The sequence below is a fragment of the Lissotriton helveticus genome, chromosome 1_1 (genome assembly GCF_964261635.1).
Source record: "Lissotriton helveticus chromosome 1_1, aLisHel1.1, whole genome shotgun sequence".
NCBI classification, from domain to species: domain Eukaryota; kingdom Metazoa; phylum Chordata; class Amphibia; order Caudata; family Salamandridae; genus Lissotriton; species Lissotriton helveticus.
In genome coordinates this window covers 1343534857-1343554576 of record NC_136057.1, presented here as the reverse complement: position 1 = coordinate 1343554576, position 19720 = coordinate 1343534857, and positions in this window count along the sequence as shown.

The following is a 19720-nucleotide window of genomic DNA, read 5'->3' as shown; positions in this document are numbered from 1 at the left end:
GCAAGGCATACAAAATGTTTCTGGAGCGTGCTTTGGGTATAGTTATACTTCTGATTTAAGAGGCTAGACTATTGTTTTTTCAGAGCGCAGTGCAGCCTTATTTCTTCTTCGTAGTGCTTCAGTGAATGTATGGGTCAGGCTTTTGATGAGAGAATAAGGGCTTTCACCTAGCCCATCAACAATAGCAGTACATTAAACATTCTGGGACTGTACTACAGATGAGTGCGCCAGCGCTAATTGTCGTTGTGCGCCAGAGTATGTCTGTGTATTTGCGTCTGTGTGCTAATACAATATGCGCACAGACGCAAACACTTATAAACACAGAGTTCAAAGTCTTCAACAACATCACGGTGCATTATACACTGATCCTCTGTTTTTTTGTTTTTTTAAACACACTTCATTGCCATTTATTATCAGTCTGGTTATCCACATATCCTGATACAAAAATATTATGGCCATAGTTGTTGGCAATATATCCCCCAACCCATCCTGCATTCCACTGCAGTTTGTAATGGATGTGTCCTTGTCTACTCTCATTTTCTGTGGGAATAATGTTGCGGTGGCCCCGTGTTCCCCCCCACACCCAACCAATCAAAAACAGTGAACTAGATGCCCCGCACTGCTGTCTCCCCATTGTATCCCTAGAGCTCTGAAGGTTACCTCTCTCGTGTCTGACCGTCTGTGGAAGCCCTTCGCGGGTGCCCCCTGTTCTGTATGTACCCTCCCCTGTGATGGTAATTTATATATCCCTCAATGTCCGGGATCCCCCTGTGCCCTCTCATCCTGCCTTGGTCACTAGGGATGCTCCTATTGTGGTGGTCTCTCAGGGGTAGAAGCGTCGGACTCCCGTCTGTCTCACTGCATGTCGCCCATCATCGTCTCCCAAGCCCTGGCTCTCTCCTCCTTGCCTATCCCTTGCCTCGCATTTCTCAAGAGGACCCTGCTCTCGCATCATGCCCACGTTACTAGCTCCCATTTCCACCCTTGCACACTGGGGCCTCTTGGGTCTTTCCAGTTACAAGTGATTTCCCCCTGCACCAGGACAAAGGCGAGGTCTAGGAACCCGTCTTTGGTCCTACTTTTGGCTGTGTGTGAAAACAAACTCAACAGTACATGTGTAGGTGTGCATGGGATTACCCTCTCCGTGATCCTAGCCGTATCCTGTGTCACTTCCTGCCAGTAATGTGTTAAAGAAGTACAGCTCCACATCATGTGGATGTAGGTCGCTCCCACTGTAGTACATCTCGGGCATCGGGTGTCCTCCCTTGCAAAATATCTGTTAATACGTTCTGGGGTTAGATATTTATTTCGTTATTTATTCATGAGACTTATAAAGCGCGCAAATACCCGTGAGTGTCTTGGTGCTGAGGACAGCAGCATCTACCAGAGCGGAGGGGATTATTGATTAAACAGCCAGGTTTTTGTCATTTTCCTGAATGCTAGTAAAGACTGTCATGATCTGATATTTAATGGAAGGAAGTTCCAGAGTTTTGCAGTGGCGACGATGAAACGTTTGTCGCCCGATGAGGCAGTTTTGGTACGTGGCACCCTAAGCAGAAATGCATTAGAGGAGCGAAGGGCCCTATTAGGAATATAAGTAGCTAGCTTCTCAATTAAAAACTGAGGTCCAATGTTACGTATAGCCTTGTACGCAATGCACAAGGCCTTGAACTTTATGCGATTTTTCACAGGGAGCCAATGATACTTCTGAATGACTTGGGAGATGGGCTTATATTTGTGGGTTCCTGAGAGCATTCTGGCCACTGCGTTCTGGACTGATTGTAGTTTGTGAATGACCTTGTTTTGGGCATTCACAAGCAGCCCATTACAGTAATTGATGGTGGACATAACAAGTGTACTGACCAAAGTTTAACCCTCGGTAAAGGGTGAAAATTGAAGAATCTTTTTGATCATTCACAGTTTATGGAATGAGGCTTAGACCACCGAATTAGCATGGGGAGCAAATGTCAGCCTGTCATCAAATATGATGCCCAGATTCCTGACCTTGGTGACTGGAAGAGGAGGGGATCCTGTGAGGACGGCCACCAGGCAGAGGACCAGATGGGGAACAACTTGCCGAAAGTCATAACCTCTGTTTTATCAGAGTTCAACTTAAGGCAATTGCTGGACATCCAACTGCTAATGGCCAGCATGCCCTGTTGAAAGTTGGCTGCTACCTTACCTTACCACCATCATTGTATATAGACAGCACCAGTTGCGCATCATCAGCATACGATGTTAGGCCCATCCCGTGTGCCTTGATGACTCTGACTAAGTCAGACACATGTATGTTGAAAAATGTCAGGCTTAGGGATGATCCTTGCGGCACCCCACACAGGAGGGACAATTGGGCAGAGTAAAAAGTGCCAAGGTTTACCGACTGGGTGCGGTTGATGAGGAAAGAAGTCAGTCGGGCTCTTGCATTATGTTGGAGGCTCATTTTGGTGACACGGTCGATCAGGATGGTGTGATAGACCGTGTCAAATGCTGCTGAGAGGTCCAGTAGCATGAGAAGGGCCGCACCTCCCTCATCAAGAGTGATTCTGATATCTTCAGACGCTTTGATAAGTGCAGTCTCGGTTCCGTGGTCCCTACGGAAACCGAATTGAGTGTCGTCTAGCAGATGATGATCTTCAATGTACTTAGAGAGTTGAGTATTCATCACCTTTTCAAAGATTTTGGCTGGGAAAGGCAGGCTGGCTATTGGCCTGTAATTCTTAGTGTCAGATGGATCTAGGTTTGTTTTTTTTTAGCAACAGATTTATAATGATTTTCTTCCAGGTTGCGGGGTATATACCTGAAATAAACATAGCATTACAGATGCTAGATAGAACAGGTGCAACCTGTTCAATGTCTGGTAAAAGTACAGCTGGAGGACAAGGGTCGGTGATGGAGCCCAATTTAACGGAGATAAGCATGGTGGAATGTATAAAAGCTAATCAGGTCATAGCGGGCATTTCTGGAGACTTTGGCTGCATGTTCGAGTAATTTCTCCCAATCCTTATCCAGTGGACTGGCGATGCACGACTCCCAATTGTCTTCGCCCACCGATTCTCGCTGCTCCACCTCACGTACGTCTTTTGTTGACTCTCCCCATACCTGGAACAGTGTGGAGCAGGCCGATCAGTAAAGGCACCAGGCGGTACCCACTTCGGGTTTATATAGTCCTCTCCTGCGGCAAGGGCAGTCGAGTCCAAGCACGTGGGGTGTGGAGCCCAAATGCGATGCACGGGGGCAGCGCAGAAGCGATGCCGCAAGGAGTTCCCGAAAAGGGAACAATCTAACTCAGCACCTGTTCCCCACTCTCCACACAAGTGGCATTCGATCAATGTGGCCGGAGGTCATGTGGCTGCTCAGTATGTCGGTATGCGCAAAGCCCCCAACCCCGGTCCCTGTCTCTCTTGGGCCTACTCCCCTCACTCAGCCCGCATCGGTGTGGGTGTTAGCTCGTCACCTGCTGCAGTCGGAGAGCACCTCCACCAGAAGTTCAAAGTCACAGTGTCCCGGCCCTCCTCGCCACTCCAATATCCTCTAGACCTCCCGCTGCCACCTCTCCTCACAGCTCCATGCGCAGCAGCCCCCTGCTCTCCATCTGTCAAGTCGCCTGAATGGTGGGGGTTGTGATCTCAGCTGAGGCGGTCTGACCCGCCTCTCAGTCCCAGGCTTAGGAGGTGTGCTCCCTCCACTAGCGACACTGCCGGCTCCCAGATATGCAGCCAGTTCCACCGGCTCCACTGAGTATCCCGGGCACCTAGACCCTGGTAGGTGGGCCCCCGCTCTCAGTCGGCTGCCCCGCAGTACTCCACACACGGACCCTCAATGGCTCAGGGCACCTCTGCCTCCCCTCCTCGCTTCTTCACTGTCCGGAGCCCCCAGCATGTGCATTAGTCCCAGCGGCCCCCGCTCCAAACTGGCGCCGGTTATCCGTTCGGTACCTGGCTTCGCAACGGAGGTCACCCCCAGGTCCTCGGTGTCATTTTCTCTGGCCGCTTCTCCCTCTCCACCTAAGCCCAGCTCCCGCCTCTTCATTCTGGAGACCGCGAAGTCCTGCTCATCCAGCGCTCCACCAGCTCAGATCGCCCCTCGAATCTCCATTGTGCGGGAGACGGTCACCTGTTGCTCCCTCAGAGTTGTAGCTCAAAGAGCGAGCGCCAACTGGGCTATCCCGCGTCACCTCCTTTCAGCTCATTTCACAGTGAAGGTGAGCTGTTGCGCCCCGATTTTCGATTCCTGCCTGCTCCCCCGATCTTCACCTGTCCGGGGATGACTTTGTTAGGTGAAGGGCCCCTCTATATCGGGCAGGAAGAGCTGTGATGGGGGATCACCCGCAGGACCTCCGGTTCAGGCTCCCCGCTCCATCGGCGTCCAGCCACACCCCCCACAGGCTGATCCTCTTTAAGGCCGTTGGGAGCATAATCTGGCGCACAGTGACAATTAGTGCTGGCGCAGTCATCTGTAATGCGGCCCCGGAATATGATATCTTTTGTTTGGTCTTACAATCGAGTAAGCAACTGGGAAGCTGCTGCTGTGAAGGCTCACTCGGAAATGTTGCAGTCCTCAGAACAAAAAGACTGTAATGCTGCTACTGCTGTGCCAGTCATGCCATCCCTTTCTTTGTCCTCACACGGGTACAAGTTGCAAGGCTCCGGAAACATGTAGCATGCCTTTTGTGTGTATGACATGCACCTGAGAGTTTACATATAGGCCTATATTTAGCAGTCTCAATGCCACAGAGTGGCATAATTGTGTTCATCAACAGGGCATTGTCAACGTGTCCTTGCAACTTGCAGAACACCACATGCAAGTTCTATCAATGGGACCAGTCATCAGACTTTTCCTTCATCAGTCATAATTAGTAACTGTCTCTTGTAAGGTTTGATGGAACACAGCATTTAAGATTTGAATGGGTTAAACCAGCATCCAAATGTAATACTGTGTTGGAAGACTGCAGATTAAGCAGGCATCCAAGAAGCTGACAATGAAGCATAGTTTCGGCGTCACAGCACCAAACCACCACCAACTTCTGAATTGTAAATGGGATTTTATGTTTAATGAGATCTTGGCCACAATGTAGCCTGATATATCATACAGTCTTGACCAAAGGTCCAATAATGTACAAAACTTTCCTATTTATAAATATTTTCTATTTGTATCCATCTTTTTCTTTCCATACCAACCATCTGTAACTTTCCTACCCATGCATCACCTACCATCTTTTCATTCAACTGATCACCCAGACATCCATGCATGTACTCATACAGCTGTCCATCCATCCAAGCATTCATACAAATAGCCATCATTCCACCAACCCATCTATCCAAACTGCACCTCTGCTTCGTAAATGCTCACATTACCTGGATGGTAGCCACATAATTCCACTACAAACCACATACACCGACTTTACTCTATAACACATAAATATTTACATTTACAATGCCAATAGCTCTAACTCTCTTTTTCTAAGTGATCACTCCACTGCAAACAAAAACAAGCATTTGCAATGCCATAGGTCTCGCATTTGCGAGAGTTTAAGCTATTGGCATTGTAAATGAAAATGCCTTTTCTTTATCTGTTTTGTAATTAACACATAAATAAAAAATATTGTAATTTACAATGCTAATAGCTCAAACTCTTGTAAATACGAGACCTATTCCCTTGCAAAGAATCAGCCGCCATTGTCCTGGGCTGCTTGGAAAGTGAAAGCACCCATGGCGCGCTGAATGTTGCAGGAAAGCCTGTTCTGTCTGCGGTAGGGGAAACTCATTTGAAAACCAGCATTAGATTGTGCTGTGCAGCATGAGGCATAAGCGCGCACCAGGTTCCGTGCGTGAAAAAAAGCCATGTGGGAAACCAGCATTAAGGTGTGCACAAGGACCTGTGCCTTAAAAACAGCATTATGGAAAACCAACATTAGAGTGTGCTGTGCCGCATGAGACATGAGCGTGCACCAGGGTCCATGTATGAAAACTTTCATTAGTGTGTGCTTTGTAGCGTGAGGCATGAGAGTGCACAAGGATCCATGTGCGAAAACCAGCCATGTGGGAAACTAGCATTAGAGTGTGCTGTGCAGCGTGAGGCATGAGCGTGCACCAGGATCTGTGCACGAAAACCAGCTGTGTGGGAAACCAGCATTAGAGTGTGCTATGCAGCGTGGGGCATGAGCATGCGCCAGTCTTCGTATGCAAAACCCAGCCATGTGGGAAACTATTATTAGAGTTTGCTGTGCAGCACGAGACATGAGCGTCCACCAGGACCCTTGCATTAAAACTAGCCCTGTGAAAAACCAGCATTAGTGTGTGCTGTGCAACGTGAGATACGAGCGTGCACCAGGATCCGTGCGCGAAAGCCAGCCATGTGAGAAACCTGCATTAGAATGTGCTGTGATGCGTGAGACACAAGCGTGCACCAGGATCCGTGTATGAAAGCCAGCATCAAAATATGTGCAGTGCTACATGAGACACGAGCATGCATTATGATAAGTGCATGCAAAAATACCCCTGTGGAAAACCAGCATTAGTGTGCACCAGAATCTGTGCATAAAAACCAGACATGAGGAAAAGTAGCATTAGAGTGTGCTGTGCAGCATGCAACACAAGCGCGCACATGGATTTGTGTAGGAAAACCTGCCGTGCTATGCGGAAAACCAGCATTAGAATGTGCTGTGCAGTGAGTGACATGAGCGTGAACCAGAATTCCTGTACAAAAACCTGCCACGTAGGTAGCTGGCACCAGAATTGATGCTGTGAGCCCCCAGCATGCACCAGGATCCGTGTACAAACAAAGACAGTAGGGGAACTAGTCTCAGAATATGTGCTGTGTAGCCTGAGACACGAGCGTACGCCAGTATCTGGGTTAGAAAACCAGCAAGGTGAGAAACAAACATCAGAATGTGTGCCACCAGTGTGCACCAGGAACCATGTATGACAAGCATTTGCAATGCAGTAGGTGTCGCATTTGCCAGAGTTTAAGCTGATGGCATTGTAAATGAAAATAAGTTTTATCTGTCTGTTTTGCTAATTAACACATAAATAAAAGGCATCGTCATTTACAATGCCAATAGTTCAAACTCTTGTAAATGCGAGACCTATTCAAAGAAGCGGTCCCCATTATCCCTGGCTGCTCGGAAAGTGAAAACATGCATGGCGCACTGAATGTAGCAGGAAAGCGTGTTGTGCCTGACGTAGGGGAAACTCATTAAAGAAAATAGAGCTTCAAGACTAAAAAAGACGTAGCGTGTAACAACTGAAGTAAAAGGGCAAGTCCTCATGGGAGTTTACAAATGAAGACAAGGCGGTGCTAAGGAGGGACTTACAAGCCTAATAACGAATCAGAAGCCACCATTTACGAAGGACAATGACACAAGCCAATATGAAAGACAATGACAAAAGCTAATGGCAAATACGAGAGGAGAGTGGGCGGGGCTTCTATTCCATGCTCCAATACATCATGCCACAGAGTAGCGCATGCGCTGCTGCTCAGGCTCATCCTAAAAAATAAGTAAAACACATTGCCATTTACAATGCCATTAGCTCTAACTTTCACAAAAGTATGAGACCGATTGTGTTGCCAATGCTTGTTTAATTAGCATGGACACAAAAAGATAGAGCAGCTGGTAAAATGCCTACTATGTTGTATGAGTCAAACTAAACATGCACTGTTATTTAACTTATTGTGCACGTTATGTTTGTCATTAACACCTTCTGACATATTCATTATATGAAAATCAAAACACTTTTTTCAGAGCGCTTTACACAGCACAAGTTACGTTTTTTTTTTTCATGAGGACACACACTTTCATTTTTAGGCACGGGAAATTAAGGGATTTGCCCAGAATCACAGGAGGTTTTGGCGTCGTTTACCGAGACTCGAACCCAGATCCCTAGGTCCGAGGTCGAGCGCCTTAGCCGTTAGGCTAAACCGTTTTCTTTTCCGTATTTTAATACTTTGCTTTTTTCATTGCCTTTTTTTTACCTTTACCCTTAAATCTTTCGCTCGTTTTGATATTATTTTTCCCCTTATTTGAACCTCTGCCAGTTTTTATTCTCTTCCTCTAATGTTATTTCGTTACAATTCGATGTGCTTCAGCAATAGTTTCTTTGCTTTCACGTTTATTAACTAAATTGCCATTTCCATTACGGTTCATTCTATTTATTTCTGTCTGTCTCTCTTCATGTAAAAGTTTCTGATTATTTATTGCCAGAGCCGAGTTTGGCTTCCTGTTGAATTGCTTGTGGGCTGAAAGTTAAAACTGTGGGGGCGGTAAAATGCTGTACAATGGGCCTCCCGCGGTGTCTCTGAATGGTTTCCTTGCAAGGGGTCATTTAAGTAAATTAGAGGGGCCTGCGGCCCAGGGCCTCGCTAAACATAGAACCCGGTCGGGATTTACATTTTTGCCCTCAGCATCGGGATGCAAAAAAAAAATCTTAACTCTGCAGCAGTTCCACCCTTCGCTGCCTTTGATGTGACTCCAAAGAGACTCGGTATAGTCCTTTCACAGTCTCATCGTTGTAGAATTCAGCATTTTCAATTAGCTATACTACGAAGCCGTAGTTATGACTTTTTTTTTTATGCAACTAACAACCATTGACAAAGCCATTAGTACTGGTTGTTGTAAATGCAATGTTACTTGTTGCATCATATATCTGGATGGAATGACAGAAGTTGCAAAATACCAGTTAGCGGCACACTATGCTAAGAACAGATTTTCAGTTTCTGGGCTTTTAAGCCACATCCTTAATTACATCAATCGCGCCCCTTTGAGAGACACACAGTTTTTTCATCCCACTTAAAGCCCTGTTCCACCCTGATTTAACACAATCACCTGCTCCCATCACTACCCCCTCTGCATCTGATGTCATTCACCTCCTGTCAGTCACTCCTCCACCTCAGCTGGCCCCGCCCCTCTCCAGCACCTTAAATAACGCGCTCTTGGTCCACGAGAGCGACTCTTCAACCACCCGAACAGAGACAGCAGCGCCCGGCAGAGGCGGCACAAGGTGAGACGAAAAAACATCTTAGAGCGGCATCTCTATAGGAGGGGCGGGTTCAGGGGAGAGTTTCACGGTAACGTGAGGTCTAATTGAGCAAGAAATTGAAGGTTTCATTGTAACTTGTGTTAATTGGTGAAGCTGTTATAGCGTTACCTACGCACAGCGTTGGGCTGAGAAGGCGGGCAATGGGGCGATGCCCAAGGGTCACCTGCGGTCCGTGTCTTTTTAGGACATCGGTCAACCGGCCACAGAGCCTTACTGCCACCCGTGGCCCCCGCCAGGCCACTGTAACCCGCAGGCAGAGCGGCCTTTGCTAAGATAGCGACATGGGCGGAAAGAAATGTGGCCCCCTTGCTAATGGTGGTGAGTTAAACCAGGCACTGGGGGGTCCCGTTGGTGCTCACGGGTCAGAACCTGGCGGAGCAGGGACCGGGCCCATGAGCACATACCTTCATGCCCACAGCTCCGAGCGCCCATCCCATGGCGGCCCCGCTCGCCCGTGCTGAAGGCCGCCCGACAATTCCCCCTTTATTGTCCGCTGCTCCGTGGTCGGGTCCACTCCACACCCCCGCTTCACCCCTTCCTTTGGAGGACAGGCTGCTCCTGTCGTGAGAGCCTGCGGTGAATGATTACCGCGGATGAGGTGATGGGGCAGGGCCTCCCCTGAAAGGGATTAGGAGGATGGGGCCGAGGTGTGGGGTCTTGCCTGATTCTGTTTCTAGGAATGTTTGCACCAGATTCAGTTAAATGTATTTATTTGTTAGGAGTTTTGCAAACTTGCAATTTCAGAGCACGAACAATCTTATCTAGTGTCCCAACGTGTTAATTGAAAGCGCGGGATTGCAGGATGAGTTGTGGTGTCTTGACACTTTCCCCTCCCACGTGTCTCTCACTAAGGCTGTAAATAAAAAAAAGGCTGACCTATTTTAAAGCTCTGCATCTATGGAGAGGTTTAAAGTGTCATGGAGAGGGCCAGTGTTATTATGCAGCAAATCAACTTATTTCTGTATTGTTGACAGACCCAACGAACCAGCTATTTGTCTCTACTACTTAAATGTTTCGAACATGTGTTCAATCCTTTCACCAGGTAGTTTCTCCTTACCTAAAGGCATTCCCAGTAATGTGCTCTTCTCATCGGGTAAAAACAACACACATTTACCACGCCTTTCTTTTTATAGGCTAGTGTCTTGCAATAGGCAGAACGGTATCATTTCCTGGGGGCTTAATAAGCTTTACTCACTCAGTCTGCCAGGAGCATCATGGCTCATTGCCCTCTTCACCCGTTGCCACAGCGAGCCCTGGGGCCATGCCAGTTTACTTGCAGTATTCTCAGAAAGGGGCGAGAAAGACCCGGATTAAAACACCTCTTGACCTCATCAGTTCCATCTTACAATGAGTTTGGCTTGATGTCAGCTTGGCTTTTGATATGTATTGTGACCTCCTCTACCAGGAAACCCCTTTCATGCTTTACGTCACTAAGTTCAAGTTTAGCATTTGTATAGCGCACTACTCACCCAGAGGGTCTCAAGGCGCTTGATGTAGGGGGGTGCTTTACTTATCGAATATCCAAGTTTTTAGTTTTTTTCTGAAGAAGAGGTGGTTCTGTGTAAGGCGGAGATGGGTGGGGAGAGAATTCCAGGTTTTGGCCGCTAAGTAGAAGGATCTTCCCCCCCCCCATGGTGGATCTATGGATGCGTGGAATTGCGGCGAGGGCTTGATTGGACGATCGTAGTTGGCGGGTGGGGTGTAAAAGGACAGGCGCGTGTTGAGGCATTCGGGTCCTAGGTCGTAGAGGGCTTGTGTGCGTGGGTGAGGAGACGGAACGTTATTCTCTTGTTGACGGGGAGCCAGTGGAGGTCTTTCAGGTGACTGGAAATGTGGGCTTGGCGGGGGATGTCTAGTATGAGTCTGGCTGAGGCGTTTTGGTTGCGTTGAAGTTTTTTCTGTAGTTTGGCTGTGGTTCCGGCATAAAGGGTGTTTCCGTAGTCCAGTCGGCTTGTGACCAGTGCGTGGGTGACTGTCTTTCTTCTTTCGGTGGGGATCCAACGGAAGATTTTTTTGAGCATACGTAGGATGTTGAAGCATGATGATGAGACGGCGTTGACTTGTCTGGTCATCGAGAGGGAGGAGTCCAGGATAAAGCCCAGGTTACGTGCGTGGTCCGTAGGTATGGGTGCGTTTCCCAGGGCCGTTGGCCACCAAGAGTCGTCCCAGGTGGAGGGGGATGAACCTAAGATGAGGACTTCCGTTTTGTCCGATTTCAGTTTTAAGCGACTGTTCTTAATCCACTCGGCTACTTCTTTCATCCCTTCGTGTAGGTTGGTTTTGGCGGTGTTTGGGTCGTTGGTGAGGGAGAGGATCAGCTGGGTGTCGTCTGCGTAGGAGATGATGTTGAGGTTGTGTTGGCGTGCGATGGATGCGAGGTGACTCATGTATACGTTGAAGAGTGGGGCTGAGTGATGATCCTTGTGGAACGCCGCAGATGACTTGTTTTGTATTTAAAACCTAAATAAAAGGCTTTGTCATTTACAATGCCAATAGCTTAAACTCTCATAAGTGCGAGACCTATTGCATTGCAAATGCTTGTTAAATCTGAGCTGCAGAATCAAAGTACAATGGAAAGTATTTCATGACTGTATTAACTTCTGAAATGTAGAGCATGATACCATTTCTGAAGAAAACGGAAAAAGCCATAATAAAAGCGAAGCGTTCCACAAACACCGGTAAAACACTGTTTCAGTTGATTTTTTGGGCGCGAAAATGAGTAACCACTGAAAATCACTGTTTTTTTTTTTAAAGTATGGAAATCACTGGAAGACACTGAAAAAACACCACCAGAATTTACCAAAAATAGAAACTGAAAACAGGAAAGCCTAATCATACGACAAGCAGGGTGCATGAAAGGGGCTTCAGAGGCAGTAGAAGTAGAGGAATGCAGATTGCTAGGGGGTACTACGGGAGCATAAAGGCTATATTTTGTAAAGTAGTCAATATTTTAAACTTTTTTAAAACTGAGTGCGTTTGTCTGTGCTACTCCGCCCCAAACCTCCAGTGCTCTCATGTTGCTCCCTTATCCCCACCAAGCTCTCTTTTGCTTTCACCATCTTGCATTTGTTTTCTTTGTCTTCCAGAAGCCAAGCCAAAAGAGCATGTGTATCTTTTTTTAATTTGTGCTTTTTTTGTTAAAGTTTTATTTTTCGAGGGCCTGAGCGTTGCCTTTTGCTGTCAATCTGTCTCGTATTGTAAAAGGTGTTTGCACAACTAAAGTTCCAATTTTTTATCTTTAACTACTCTTAATGGCATCTGTCATCTTGAGGTAAGGTACGCAGCCCTCCCACCTGTGATGCAACACCAAATCGGCAGAAACCACTGGCAAAGCCAGTGTGCACAGAAGTCGAGACCTATTGTCTTTGACAATGCTTCTTTGAATAAAGCGACCTTAGCTGAGCCAACTAAAACATACCTGCTGTCATAGAGCATAGTGCTGTCTGCACATTCTCCTAGGCACTTGAAATAGAAATGTTGAATTTTCGTGTATCCCACTTAAATTGGAGCGGTTGTCTGTTTCCAATCAACCCCAGTATAGGCATTTTTGAAGACTGAGCCTGATTTTTCGTCAGAGACGGAGGTAGAAAAGGGTGAAGGAAAGAGGGAGAGCAACAATGTAGACAAAATGAAGCTTGCCAGAATGAAAAAAAACCCCGCAAGAGCAATAATGCTGGAGCAGTTTTCAGACTGGGTGTCCTGAACATTAACATCCCAAAACCCTCAAACGGTGATGGGAGGCTGCTTGCAGTTAGTCTAACCATTGCCAATCGCTTCAGTCTGATTCCAACCTATCATTCGTTTGCTCAGCATGCTACCTCAGTTTAGACCCAGTGATATGCATATCAGTCTTGACCCTGCTCCAATGGGTACAGTCCAGCCCCAACTGCCAGGTCCGTTCCAAACAGAAGTGTAGATATCACTATTGCAGCAGGTGCATTTGAGCATGGAGTGCACTGCAGCCCAGTGATGGCTGCTTTTACTACCAAACCAGGTGGTGGGGGCTCTATTTTGCTAGCGTACATTAGGGCCCATCGCCCATGGTATCCTTTCCACAGCACTGTTGTTTTAGAGTGCACTATACTACTCATGGAGTTCTGGCCACTACTACCCCCTCAAAGGCACAAGATTCCTCACTATGAGTGGGACAATTCCAACCCCCCATGGGTTCCCACCATGGCTGCACTGGCACAGACCATTGTAGATATGTGCATGGATGGAGCACGTGCAGCATGCAGATTTCCTTTCTTTTCAAAGCAACGACAAATTACTGCTGGGCTTAAATTTAAGGGGCCTAATACGATGTTGGGCTGACTTGCGGCTGCCAGACATCGTCTCAGAAACCGGACCGACCGGCCTCCGGTGGGCGGTAAAGACTGCCTCATTATTATGCGACCACATATGGTGCGGTCGCATTCCCACATTTCCCTAAGGGAGAATGTGTTTGGGCCATAGTACATGCTCCCATAGGGAAAGTGAGGTAGTGTTAATCCCTGCACCTGTAGGGATTAACAGAGGGCACCATAGGTGCGACCAACATCATAATTGGCCCTTAAATGCCTAGTTTCTTGTCATATGGTGTACCAATAGGGGTGTGCTTGGTACTTTTTCCCTCTAGAAGTTTTGCAAAGTTCCCAATTTTCGCCCCCTACATAGGGTGTGAGGTTTCCTAGTTTCTCTTTGCCATTGTCCAGCTAGTAAGTCACTTTCTATGTTGACATATCGGAGGCAAGCGACACATACCTCAAAGTACAGGTCATGAAGTGCTAATAAAAGGCACAACATGATTACTATACTTAATAACCTGCAAAGTATAGATAGCAGCTCCCCCTTCTTTCTTGGGAACAAATTCTCTAAAGGAGTTTATCTCCTGCCCTTTCTGGTAAGAATAGAAATTAGCATGCCAATGCCTAGAGTATGCTGTAAGTATGTAAGCTGGTGGTTTCTGTTAAGGACAAGCCTGGCGGGTATCGGGAAGGGTAGAGGATGAGATCCCAGAAGTAGGAATTGCTCACTTTGTTCTTCTGCATCAGCTGTACTAGACACGTGTCTTGGAGGGATGCAGCAGAGCGCGAGTTTGACTTCATTGGCGCAACTTGATGAGCCACCATTGAAAAGCGCCAATAACACGATTAGCTCTTTTTTTTTTTTTTTTTTGTTGCTCCGACCATGAGCCAGATCTGCTCAGATCTACGAGTTACTCAACAGACTACAGGTGGTGAGTGTGGCCACCTAGTCAGGATTTGTGTGAGAATCTTTATAGAGAAAAGAACATTGATATCAAGGGCTATTAAGTCCCACCATGAGTAAGACTTTCTAGGTAAGTGAGACCCACTAAGGTATACTTGGCAAAGATTTGGCCATCATTGGGACTGTGTGTGGGTGAGGGAAACCCATTAGTCTATGGGGTGACTGGGTCAGACCTTGAGGGAGAATTTCTAAATTGAATAACACTCATTAATGTCTAGTCCTTCCGCTCACGTGAATGTGATTGTTTCTACAGTAAGACTATTCAAGTACAGAGGGTCATAGGGCCAACCAGAAAATGTCCTCTGTTTCACTGCCTTTGATCCTTCATTAGCACCCTTCCCTTTAATATGTTAACCAAATGTAAAGCCTCTTCTGTTTTCTTCAAAAAGTCTGACAACTTGTGATGCCACTTCTCCAGGATGGACCTCTCAGCCAATGTATCACAGCTGAATGTATCCTCCTCTTTCTATGGGCTGTGTCCACTGCTTTATTTATTTATTATTTATTTTATTGAACTTGTATTGCGCACAGCTACCCGCAATGGGTTTCCCGGCGCCAGGGACAGACTAAAGAAGAAAAAACAAGCAGTGGCTGAGAGAGAGAACAAAACTGAAGAATTTAAAACAGTCTTTAATTTTTTTTTTTTCTTTCAAAACCTTTATTGCACTTAGCATACTACACAGCGGATCGCCTACAACCCCACGGCCGCTATATCGTGTAAGTTAGACATGATTTAAGTTTGCAATGTAATAAAGAAAGCAAGTGTTTTCAAGTGTCCAGTAGAGCATATTACACAGTAAAAGTGCATTCGAGACAGCATTATCAACGTTAGAAGTGGTTTTGATGGTATTTTGTCTTTTTTGAAAAACAACAAACTCTAAACCTAAAACAGTAGGAATGATAGTACGATCAGACATAGGTCAACGCATTTCCTCTCGGGAGAGGCTTATTCCCTCCCCTTGCTCCAGTGTGCTAGTGCCCCAGTCCACCCCCCCATTCCCATCCACCCTCCTCCCCATTCAGCATGTCGAAAGAGGGGACGCATGCAATAGCCCCGATCGCTCTCCTGCCCATCCACTTCAACCCGGGTCACCCCTCTCCCTCTTCGTCAGAGTCCTCTTGTTCGTCATCTTCTAAAGGATCACAAATGTCCCCCCTGTACCCATTCCATTGCAGCCACACTTTGTTCCATTTCCTCGGGCAGGCTCGACCGGAGTACACCGCCCTCTCGGTCACCATCACCGCATCCATGTGTAGACACCATTGGGATTTGGACGGGAGGTCTGCCACCCCCCATCGCTGTGCTATGTCTCGCTTTGCCATCATTAACCCCACCGTGACCCAGAGTTGTTCATACCTAGACAGGTCAGTGGGTTCCCAAATGTTAAGTAAGCACCTCCGCGGGTCGGGCAGCAGGGACCGATTCAGTGTTTGGGAAATCGTACGTAGTATTTGTTTCCAATATTCCTGTATCTTGGGACACTCCCATATAGTGTGGAAAAAAGTGCCCTCCTCCCCACACCCACGGAGGCAATATGGATGTGGCGCCCTATGTATGCGGTGTAGCATGTACCTTGTGTAATAAACCCTGTGTAGTACCTTGAACTGCACTAGGCGCATACGCGCTGAGATGCCCACCTCTTTGGGGGATCCAAGAGCTGCATTCCATTCATGTTCATCCATGTCCCCTACGTCCTCTCCCCATTTCCCTTTGAGTTGGAGTGTTGGATCCGGGGAGTTATTAAGCAATTTACGGTACGTGAGTGACGTCGCCCTTTCTAGCATGTAGTCAGTGAGAAGGCGATCCTCCAGAGGCGAGGATTCGGGCAAAGATGTGTCGGGGGGGGTAGGGCCGCGAGCAATGCATGTCGTATTTGAATGTATCTATAAAGCTCCCTGTCACCCAAACCATACAATTCTTTTAAGCGGTCGAAGGGTATCACAGCATTCCTCTCCCATAAGTCACCCACCGTGGAAATGCCTATCGTGTCCCAGTGCTCAAACCCCTTAGTGTTCCTCATATTACCTAGTGCCCGCGAGTCCCATAGCGGAGTCAACCTGGTGAGCCTCCCCTTCCACCCAAGTGCCGCTGTCGCCGTGTGCCATAATTGAACAGTTAATTTAGTGGGGCCCACTAAGGCCCGTACCTTACGGCGGTCGTACAACGGACCCAGCAAGTTATCCATGCCCAACTGAGCCCTATCCAACTGGAAGGCTGGTTCGGTATGTGGGGCGTGAATCCATTGGTTTATTGGCTTCAGGTGTGCAGCCCAGTAGTACAACTTAAGATTTGGCAGTGCAATACCTCCATCGTACCAATCCCTATGCAGCTTCGATTGCGCCACGCGCGCAGGGAGGTTACCCCATAGAAGGTTCGAGACTAGAGCAGCTACTTTCTGGAAGAATCGTGGTGTCACGGGATAGGGTGTATTTTCGAGGACATACAAGAAACGCGGCAATGCCATCATCTTGTAGAGCGCTGCCCTGCCCAAGAGTGTCAGCGGCAGGTCAGACCAGAATTTGACATCTCGTTTCAGCCTGTCCAGGTGGGGTGTCAAGTTTTTATCTACAAATTCAACCGGATCTCTGGTGACGTGGATCCCTAGGTATTTAAAGGAAGAACCCGCCTGCTTCAGCGGGCACGTGTCGGCCAGAATCGGGGCCGGGCCCCGCAAGACGTACAACTCAGATTTGGTCCAATTCAACGCATAGCCAGAAACGCTGCCATACGTATCACAGATATTTAGCAACGCCGGCACCCCATCCACAGGGTCTGTCAGGTAAAGCAGCATATCATCTGCGTATAATGACAGACGGTCTTCCCATCCCCCCCTCCACCTTATGCCCTTGAGAAGCGGTGAGGTTCTCAGAAGGGTCGCAAGAGGTTCCAAAGAGATTGCAAACAGCAGGGGCGATAGAGGGCACCCCTGTCGTGTGCCCCTCCCCAACGGAAATGTACGTGATATATGGCCGTTAGCCACCACCTGCGCCACCGGGTCGGTGTACAGTAGTTTGACCCATGCAATGAAGCGAGGGCCGAATCCCAAACGGCTCAATGTCTCAAACAGGTATTCCCACTCCACCAGATCAAAAGCCATTTTGGCGTCCAGGGCCAAAATCACTGCTGGCGTGTCGATAGTGTCCGCCCTAGCCAATATCCCGTGTAACCGCCGTAGATTTAGTGATGTGTTTCTATGTGGCATAAAACCGTACTGGTCCGGATGTATAATTGACGACAGATGGGGCAGGAGCCTTTGCCAGGAGTTTAGCCAATATCTTCGCTTCGGCGTTAAGTAAGGAGATAGGCCGATAGGAGGAGCACTCATCCGGCGGTTTGCCGGGCTTGGGGATGGTCACGATGGTCGCTGCCCGCTGGTCTGGCGGGAGGAGACCCCCCTCCAGACAATCCGCATACATCCCTAACAGATGTACACTGAGGGTCTCAGGCATTGCTTGGTACCATTCAATGGGTATGCCGTTTGGGCCCATTGCTTTTCCCGGATGTAGAGCCTTAATTGCCATCTGGATTTCATCGACAGTAATGTCTGCCTCCAGCTCATCTGAGGCCTCTTGCGACAACGTCTGGACCTCTATCGGAGCTAAGAGGGCCCTGGCCCTTTCAGCAGTGACCACACACTCCGGGGTGTATACTCGCTCAAAATGGGTCGCCAGCAACTCTGTGATTTGCCGCAGATCCGTATGTATCACCCCTCTCGTCTTTCAGACTTTGGATCCCCCTAAAGCTGCCCTCCCGCCTATCAAGCCACGCCAGCATTTTTCCAGCTTTTTCTCCCACCTCATAAATTCTATTACGAGTGTCGGCTAAGTGTCCCTTCACCAGCTGACGCAAGTGATCAGCATATAATTGTTGCTGGAGGGTGAGGGCGTGAAGGCCGGCGGGAGAGGGGTTATTCTCATGAGTTTCGGTTTGTTCCAGCAGTGCCACCTCCAGATCGTCCAGCTCCCGCGACAGCTGCCTTCTATGCCCCGTGATGGAGTTAATCGCTTGCCCTCTTAGAACCGTTTTGTAGGCTTCCCAGAGTACCGCCGGGGAGCGCACCGAATGTATGTTTTCAAGGAAGTACTGCTTTGTTGTGTTTTTAAGAGCCGTACGGACCTGTGGGACCTTGAGGTATGTAGCACTAATGGGGTAGATGCGTTTTCGTGCACTAGTCTGTGAGGAGAGTGACAATGTGAGTGGTGAGTGGTCGGAAATACCCCTCGGGTGAATCACCATTGCATCAACATAGCGGAGGCCCTTCCCCAGCGATAGGAAGTAGTCAATGCGCGACAGGCTGCCATGCACCGTAGAGTGGAAAGTGTATTGTTGCGCGCTGGGGTGTAAGTGTCTCCAGATGTCAGTCAAACCCATGGATGCCGCGAAGCGCTGGAAGTAGGAGTCCCCCCCCCTGTGGAGCAGGCGCGGGGTGTTTGTCCAATTGCGCGTCCATGACAGCATTAAAATCTCCCCCTAGAATGATCTCACCCTCGGGGAGAGTCAAAAGGAATTCTCCCAGGTTCGGGAGGTGGACCGACTGCAAAGCTGGTGGAATATATACAGACACCACATTGAAGAGCCTCCCCTCCCATTGCCCATGCAAGGCTGCGAAGCATCCTTGATCATCAGTCTTAGTCGACAAGGGAAGGAATCGGGAGTTTTTTTGTACCAGTATACCAGACCCCCTGGATCCTGACGTAAACTCAGAGTGGACCCACATTTTATAGCCGCGTCTGTCCAGGGCTTTCACTGCCCCCCCTACCAAATGGGTCTCTTGCAGCAGGGCCAAGGCAGGTCGCTGGCGCTTAATTGCAGTCAGTACCAACCCCCGTTTAACCTTGTCACCCAAGCCTCTCACATTCCAGGACATTAAACATAAGGGAGGGCAATGTGAGTCAGTGGACTCCACGTCTACTACCGGGCCATTGTTATCAGCCATCAGTGTTTAGAGTGTTCGGGGTGTATCGGTTGAAAGGCTGAATTGCATTCATGGCCGTGCCCTTGCACAGCAAAGAAGTAGGGAACATTACGGGGGCATAGTATCGCTGTCTTTCCCCAGCAACATGCACTGGCGCACACAAGGGTTAAAGCAGTGACCCCGACCGCTTGCACACATTCCTAACAGTAACAAAAACAGTTCAGAACAAACCCCCCTCCCTGCCCCCCTGCCAAACGGACTTCGAACTGCCCGCCACCCCAACCAAGCAGAGTGCTTTACCCTTCCCATAACCAGAGTACTTGCGTGTAGGGGGGAGAGTGTCTCCCCGGGCTGGCGGCCTCCCTGTAGGCTGTCGGGGCGGCCATGCCAGAGTCTACGTGCAGCAGTTCAAACAGCAATTCACATCGGGAGTCAGTAATCTTTAGTGATGCAGAGTTCGGGGTAGGAGTCATTCGGCCCCACCTCCTCCTTCAAATCCATGGGACGGAGACCGCTCCA